The sequence below is a fragment of the Triticum dicoccoides genome, chromosome 4A, assembly GCF_002162155.2.
Source record: "Triticum dicoccoides isolate Atlit2015 ecotype Zavitan chromosome 4A, WEW_v2.0, whole genome shotgun sequence".
NCBI classification, from domain to species: domain Eukaryota; kingdom Viridiplantae; phylum Streptophyta; class Magnoliopsida; order Poales; family Poaceae; genus Triticum; species Triticum dicoccoides.
The window spans coordinates 219,451,085-219,459,388 of NC_041386.1; positions in this window are offsets into that span (position 1 = coordinate 219,451,085).

Genomic DNA, 8,304 nt, shown 5'->3' on the forward strand with positions numbered 1-8,304 from the left:
AAACCCGAAAGCACCCTTGGATATATCTATAATGACATAATGTCGTAGCTAGCTAGGGTGCTTGACCCACCACCTCCCACTTCATGACAGTGGGGCGGATGCACGTAATGATACTTTGGTCATACATGCATGTCGCCATGATCTACCATAAGATGGACCAGTGAATAGATTGAACCATCATAAAAATTGCACAAGAGGGACCACAAAACCAGCACCTCTTGCATGCGGCCCAAAATGATGTATGTTGGAAGGGGTGATGTGTGTTTTCAATATAGAATAATGTACAATTTAGATGTGGTGCCTATATCTCGATACAGACAACAACCATGAAGGCCAGGTAGTTAAGGACGAGATATGCAGGGTACAGTGTAGGTCGAACCCAACAATCTGAGCATGTGGGAGGGAATCGTGACAACGCATGAGCCCGAGCTTTGGTTGAACGACATGTGACGGTGACCGGCCCTAACATGAACTAGGAGGAATCCATTCGTGGCCAACACATACCCCTCGTTATTTGTCAAAGGGATGATATATATACACTCGAGGAGCCCACAGATATGCGCGTCGTCACAAAAAAATGCACAAGGGAGACGTGGTCGATCAGAAGACCCCGTATACACTACATGCGGCCCGAAAATATGTATGGGTACGGTGGTTTGTGATGTGTTTAAATACCGAATGCACAACTTCGATGGGCCACTAACTACATTACAAACCAAACACCGTACTCGACCCCAAGCCTGGTTCAATACGTACGATGTCGGTTTCCCAACTTCGAGGCTGCAGGGGGGGTGTCGTCCAACGCATGCGCTCAAACTTTATTTGGTCTAACATGGCACACATAGCAATAGGAAACCATCATGGTCAATCCCCTCTCGTTGTTGGGTCAAAGGTATAGATTGTGTGGGCCCCCCTCATTATCGGTAAATGATAATATATATACCTCGGGGAGCCCACAGATATGTGCAGCGTCTATAAACTGCATAAGGGAGACGTGCTTGACCAGAACACCCTGCCCCCTGTACCCTACATGCGACCTGAAAAAGGTTTATATAATCGCCATGACAGGTCACTATAGAGTCAATCATTCTTTACATTTTTAGAGCAAAAAATAACCAATAAAAATATAGTGCACAAATTAGCAAAACAAGGATCCCAAGGTTTTTATAATCGCCATGACAGCTCACCATAGAGATATTTATCTCTTTATCTCTATAATGATCGTGTCATAGCATTTAAATGAAGCTCGAGATATGCAACTTCCCACCAGGTCACCCATCCTTGGACTACTTCAGCCCGAGCATGCTTAACTTCTACGTTCTATTCAACTAGGCTAGCAGATGGGAAGCCGCATCTTGCTGATAGGAATTGCCTCCTTGCCTTTAAGGCATTTCACGCTGGTCACCCTATGGGACCTACTCCCTCCTATAACACACATTTGTGCTTTTAGAAATTGTGTGTGATATTTACATGGCTGGTGTGTCGCCGCCTAGCCTTCAATGAGCACTGCCACTGGTAGCAGGAAAATGATGGGAGAAGAGGCGGGAAACCGATGAGAGGAGTGGCGGGAAACCGTAGCCTGTTTGGATATATAGCAACATTAATATATAAATCTTAGTAGAGAAGGAAATGTGAAGTAGCACGACACATGCGCACAGTGATTACCCATATACTGCATGTGCTGTCGAAAGGGTTGAGGATTGTCGTTCGATCTGGGAGCATCCAACGGTGTAGACGTATGATCTATGGTGTTTGGGTTCTGGCCAATCAGAACGCACGACTCAGATCGCGCACGCAGCAGGGGGAGGGGGGCATCGGGCACGGTTTGGTAGGCACACGGCTTTCATGAGTGAACCGTGTGCTATTTGAAAACATTTCGTGAGAAGAATCTCGGTTTTTAAATCCCCGTAAATCCAAAACTCACCCAAAAATCGTGAAACTTGGCATGGTGCATGACATGGCACATATATGTCGAGGAGTTTTTTGTCCATTTTGGCGCAAGTTTTATTACAAGCCTCTTACAAACCGGAGCTTCTCTCAAAGAAGCCTCGTGGTTCCAATAGGAAACATGTCCCCCTTGTGGATGAAATGATAATCACTGCCTCTTTTCGCCTTGTATTTTCTTTTACGGGCAACATGGAATGACAGGATATCCGTGCTGAAATTTAAACTTATTCAGGGTTCGTTTGGCCTTTGTATACACTAATTGAGTTTCCTAGGCATTTAATGTCCATAATTCAAATCTGAACTACAAATACATGCTCTAGTTCACCAAAATGGCTAGAAAAATTATACATGTGTCCTTGGGTGCATGCTTAGGTCCCATGCCAGGAATGTGAATGAATTACAGTCGTACCGGCATCCTGGCTCGTCCTCGATCATTTGGATTCTCGGTTTTTAAATCCTCATAAATCCAAAACTCACCAGAAAGTCATCAAAGGTGGCATGGTGTCACGTCATGGCACATATATGTCATGGTAAAAACATTGTCCAATTTGGGCCAAGCTTTATTACAAACCTCTTACAAACCGGAGCCTGTCGCAAGAACCCTCGTGGTTTTGATAGGGAAACATGTCCCCTTGTGGGCGAATCGATAATCGCTCCCTCTTCTAGCCTTGTATTTTCTTCTACACGCAACACGGAACAACAAGAGATTTTTCACACTGAACTTTGAAATTATTCAGGGGTCGTTCGACCTTTTTTATTCATTAATTGAGTTTTCTAGGCATTTAATGTCCATAATTCAAATACGAACTACAAATACATGCTCCAGTGAACCAAAATGGCTAGAAAAAACGTACATGTGTCGTTGGGGTGCATGTTTAGGTCCCATGGAACGAATGGGAATGAATTCAACCGTCTCGGTGTCCTTGCTTGGCCACAAACATTGTGAATCTCGGTTTTTAAATCTCTGTAAATCCAAAACTCACTAGAAAATCATGAAACTTGGCTTGGTGTCACTACATGGCACATATATGTCGTGATAAAATAATTGTCCAATTTGGGCCAAGCTATATTACAAGCCTCTTACAAACCGAAGCTTCTTGCAACCCTCGTGGTTCCGGTAGGGAAAGATGCCCCTCTTATGGGCGAAACAATAATCGCTACCTCTTCTCGCCTTGAACTTTGTTTTCTACAGGCAACATAGAATAACTGAAGTGCCGTGTTGAAATTTGAAATTGTTCAGGGTTCGTTTGGCCATTGTATATATTAATTAAGTTTTATAGGCATTTAATGTAGTCCATAATTCAAATTTGAAATACAAGCACATGCTCCAGTGAAGCAAAATGGATGAGAAATCATACATGTGTGAATCGGTGCATGTTTAGGTCTCATTTAAGGAATGGGAATGAATTACAAACTTCTCATTGTCCTGAAGCATTGGGAATCTCAGTTTTTAAATCCTAGTAAATCAAAAACTCACCCAAAAAACATGAAACTTGGCATGGTTTCATGACATGGCACATATATGACGTGGTAAAAAACTCGTCCAGTTTGAGACAAGGCGCGCACATTAATAGCCAACGAAGTCCTTTTAAAACAAATAGCTGACACGTTAGTATCGCAAATAGTTGTATTATATGAACCACATGTTCCCGTAACCATTTAAGTGCGGCCACTACCTCTGCCAAAATTTAAACATACTTGGTGGCATGTGTGCAGCTCTTTGATTAGACGGGACGAGCGCGAGAAGTCATCCGTGCAGGCTTGACGGGACGCGTGCGAGCAGTCCGTCGCGCAGGATTGACGGGACGCGTGCATCTTGTCCACCTCACAGGCTCGACGGGACACGTGCAAGTAGCAAGGCCGCCCATGCTCACCGGGAAGCGAGCTCTTTGACCTCCATCCACCAGCCGCCCGCCTCGCTCACAACTTCTTCATTAATGGCGTCCGAGATGCTGCTTAACACACGGTTAATTAAAGCACCTGGACGGAGGTGTTTGCTTGTGATCCCATGGCAGCATTTTGCTTTGTTCATGTTTTCAACTCATATTCCGGCCTAATTTAAAGTGCCACATAGGGAAACGGATAATACGACAACAAATAAAATGGCAACGGATAATACGACGACAAATTTACAATGGCGCAGATAATAATTGTCTTACATATTTCGAATAATTTAAAGTGCCACATGCGGCAAAGCCCAGAAGACACAGGGGCAAGAGAAGAAGGAAATCACAGACAACGACTTGGGTCGCTACTGTCTCTACTCGTCGATGGATTGCCGGGCGGCGACATCCTCCAGGTCCTTCTTCAGTTCCTCACGATTTTGGTTGGAAGCAGCCACGGATTCCTCCACCTCCTGCTCGCGCTAGATCCGGAGCTTCCTCAATTCACCCATCAGTTCCTCAATGACCGCTGCCAGCGTCATCCCCGAGGCACTACTCTGCTCATGCAGCATCTTCCAGCTGGCGGCCTCCTCCTCCTTCTCGGCAAGCACCCTGAGGAGCTTCGCATTGTCACCCATGAGTTGCTCGACGAGGTTGGTCGCCTTGTCAACCGAGGCATCGCTAATCTCGAGCAGCTTCATCAAGCCTTCGACCAGCTCCTGCTGCTTAATGAGGCCAGCGAGAATGTCGTCGTCGCCGGGCAAGGACTTCAGCAACACCAGCTCTCCGCAATCGCCGATGCGGCGACCGCGCTTGTGAGAGCCCTCGCTTGCCCGTGAGAGCTCGTTCGAGGGCTCCGCGGTGCACTGGGACATCTCTGCTGCGTCCGCCTCACGGTGGGACCTCTCTAGTGCTTCCGCGGCTTTGCTCTTTGTTGCCTGGTTATATGTTGTAACGCCCAAGATACGGCTATATCTCCTACGTGTCGAGGCACGACTTAGAGGCATAACCACATTTTGTTATGATCGCAAGAAGGGTCATCTTCACACATTCCCATGTAAAAGAACAAGGAAGTAAATAGTTGGCTTACAATCACCACGTCACACAATGATCAAATTATTCATAGATCATTCAGAGTACACACAAGGTCCGACTACGGACGGATCCAAAAGAAAAGAAGATAACCACCCAACTATGCCCGATCGGCCCTAGTAGGAACCACTACTAATCATCGGGGTATGTCACGTACATACGCCCACGCTCTTCATCAAACTCCCTTTGGAGCTCCTGGCCATCGCCTGCATCAAACTCAGCTGTACCTGCACTTGTTTGTGTAGTAAACCGTGAGTCATGAAGACTCAGCAATCTTGTTCCTGGGTATCAAAACTACCAAAGCTTTTAGGAGGGGAGAAGCTATCAAGTGGGGTTGCAACAAGCGCTAAGCATATATGTGGTGGCTAGCTTACGAACTTTCAGAGCGAGAAGAGAAGCTAAGCCAACGATCGTAAACTAGTCATGATCACTAGATGATCCTGTCTACCTACGAGTCATTCACAACCCAGTCGTGTTCTCTTCCTGAACTCCCTCAAGAAGAGACCATCACAGCTACGCACACAAGTTGTGTATTTTATTTGAGTTTTTGTGTCGAGTTATCCACAACCGGATATTAACAAACTCCAATCCGCCACATAACCGCGGGCACGATTTTCGAAAGATCATAACCCTATAGGGGTGTCCCAACTTAGCCCATCACAAGCTCTCATGATCAGCAGAGGTAAAACCTCTTATTTTAGGGACAACCCGATCAGACTCGGAATCCCGGTGCACAAGATATTTCAACAATGGTAAAACAAGTCCAGCAAGACCTCCCGACGTTCCGACACCCTGATAGGAGCCGTGCGTATGTCGTCTCAGGCCACGATCGGATGGGACAAGCTATGGGTGAATACCAAATACCTCGGGTTTCCCCGAGGCAGCCTGTTTGGACCAACACTCATGAGGAGCACTGGCCCGGGTTGTTAATCAAGTCCTCGGGTGTTAGCCGGTCCCTATGCAAGTTTTAGTTATTATTAGGCAAATGGTAAAACTAATGTTGGGCCTTGCTGGAAGAGTTTTATTCAAAGTGAACTATCAAGGGGGTCCCATAAACCCCAACCGTGTTAGGAACACAAAATCAAGGAACATAACACCGGTTTATCGGTTCTTAAGGCGACATGAGTGGAACAAAACACCGAGCAAAAGGCCAAGCCTTCCACCCATTGCTAAGTATATAGGTGCATTAACTTAAATAAGAGATTTTGTGATATTCCCAAAATACCCAAGTTCCGACATGGAGCAATCTTCAACTTCACCTGCAACTAACAACGCTATAAGAGGGGCTGAGCAGAGCGTATCTTAGTCAATCAACGGTTTGCTAGGAGGGTGGTTAGAGGTTTCATGGCAATGTAGGAGGCTGACAAGTAAATAGATAGGTAGCGTGACAATAGCGATAGAGCGAGACAACTAGCAAAGCAAAGATAGAGGTGATATCAAGGAACGGTCATCTTGCATGGGATCCCGCAAGGAAGAAGAACGACTCCATGAAGAAGACAAACAGATGTAGTCGAACGAATCCTCACAACTCCGGAACGAAACCGAAGCTAACGAGAGAAGCAAACGGGAAAGAAACAAACAACATGGTAAACACACAAGCATAAACATGGCATGATGCACTATCAAGTATGATGCATGTCCGATTTAATGAGTCATGGCATGGCAAAGTGCACAAACAACACTACAAGTTAAGTGGAGCTCAATATGTAACAAGTTGCATATTGGCGAAACACCACATTCAATTATTTAGTTCACTCCCGTTTAGGTACTCAACAATATTAAATGTTGGTTAACATGGCAAGAGGTGAGGCATAATAAAACTATCTATCTAGGCAAGTTTAAATGAGGCCGAAATAACAAACACCAATTCCGGAAACCCTCATATGCATATTTCAGATTTGCTATTGTTTTGCCTATTGCACAATTTTAGAGTTGTTAAATAGCAACAGTAAGTGCACCATGTTAATCTATGCATTTTTCCACCTCATTTACATATAAAGTTTATTTAATTCAGAGCTACGGTTAATTAGTTATGAAATAAATCATTTTGACATGGCATTTGAGAAAATTTAATCAAACACCATTTTAAACATTCTAAACATAGATTAAAGTGGCATATTATGAAAGTACATGAAAAACTAAGCATTTTACATGTATACAACATTTTATTACGATGCACGGTTGTTGAGTTATTAAATGCATGAACTATGAGGGTTTTTCTGCAAATCTATCTTCTCAGAATTACTGGGCAAATTCACAGACTCGGAAAAAAACAAGTTACAGGCCGAATCCATGCACTGGGCCGAAACAGGACATGGGCGCTGCTCACATTGGGCCCAGAGGAGAAGATGGGCCGGCTCGGTGAAGCGGCTGGCAAGGCGCGCGGTGCTGGGCCTCGGTGCCCTCGTGGCCCACGCGTGGGATGATGGAGTCAATGGGCACGGGCGAGCGGAACGAAGCGGGTGAGGAGGCAGGGGCGTGCTTGTCCTCGCGAAGCAGGACGACGACGACGGACTTGGCGCATACTCCGGCGAGGGCGGCGCGGCTCGAGGCGGGGACGAGATCGGGAACGGGCACGGCGGCTTGGCGGGACGCATGCCCGCGACCTTGAGGACGAGCAGCAGGTCAACACGGGGCAGGGGAGGCCTGGTCGAGATGAAGCAGAGGATGGGCTCTGGCCTTGGTGCTGGCGATGCACAAGCGGGACAGGAAGCAGGGCGTCGGCGACCTTGACCCGACGATGGAGCACGTGCGAGCGACGCGGACGAAGACTTGATGACGGGATCCGACGAGGAGGCGTCGGAGATGGCTAGATTCGGGCTAGAGGCGGACGTTGGCGTCTTCCGTGAGCTGCAGCCGTTCCTGCAGTGGTAAAGTACAAAGAAAGGGAGGTCGTGAGAGAGAGAAGGGAGGGAGAGAAAGCAGTAGGGGGGTCAGGGAAGGAGAGGTGCAGCCTGGTGGTGGTGCTGGTCCGACGATTGGACTCGCCGGCTCGGTGTGCACGAGGTGGTCGCCTCGATCCCACCTGGATCGAGCGCGGGATGCTGCAGGAGGATCCCGATGGAGAGGCGCGGTGGAAGGAGAGGTGGATCGCTCGGGTTGGTGTGGTGGTGAAAAAGAGGAGAGGATGGAATGGGTTCGAGCGATGGGGATCCCGAGGTGGGAGATGAGTGCGATGGCGGCGACAGGGACAAACTTCCTAGATTTTAGGGTTTGGTCTAAATGGACTAGGGGTCTATATATACGAAATGGGTGGTGATTTGGATCCTTCGATCGTGATCGGGCGGTCTGGAATAAATGGGTTAGGGAGTCCAAATGAGAAACCAAAGATACTTTAGGGATGTTTGGGGATGATCTGAATCCAACGGTGATTACTGAGCGG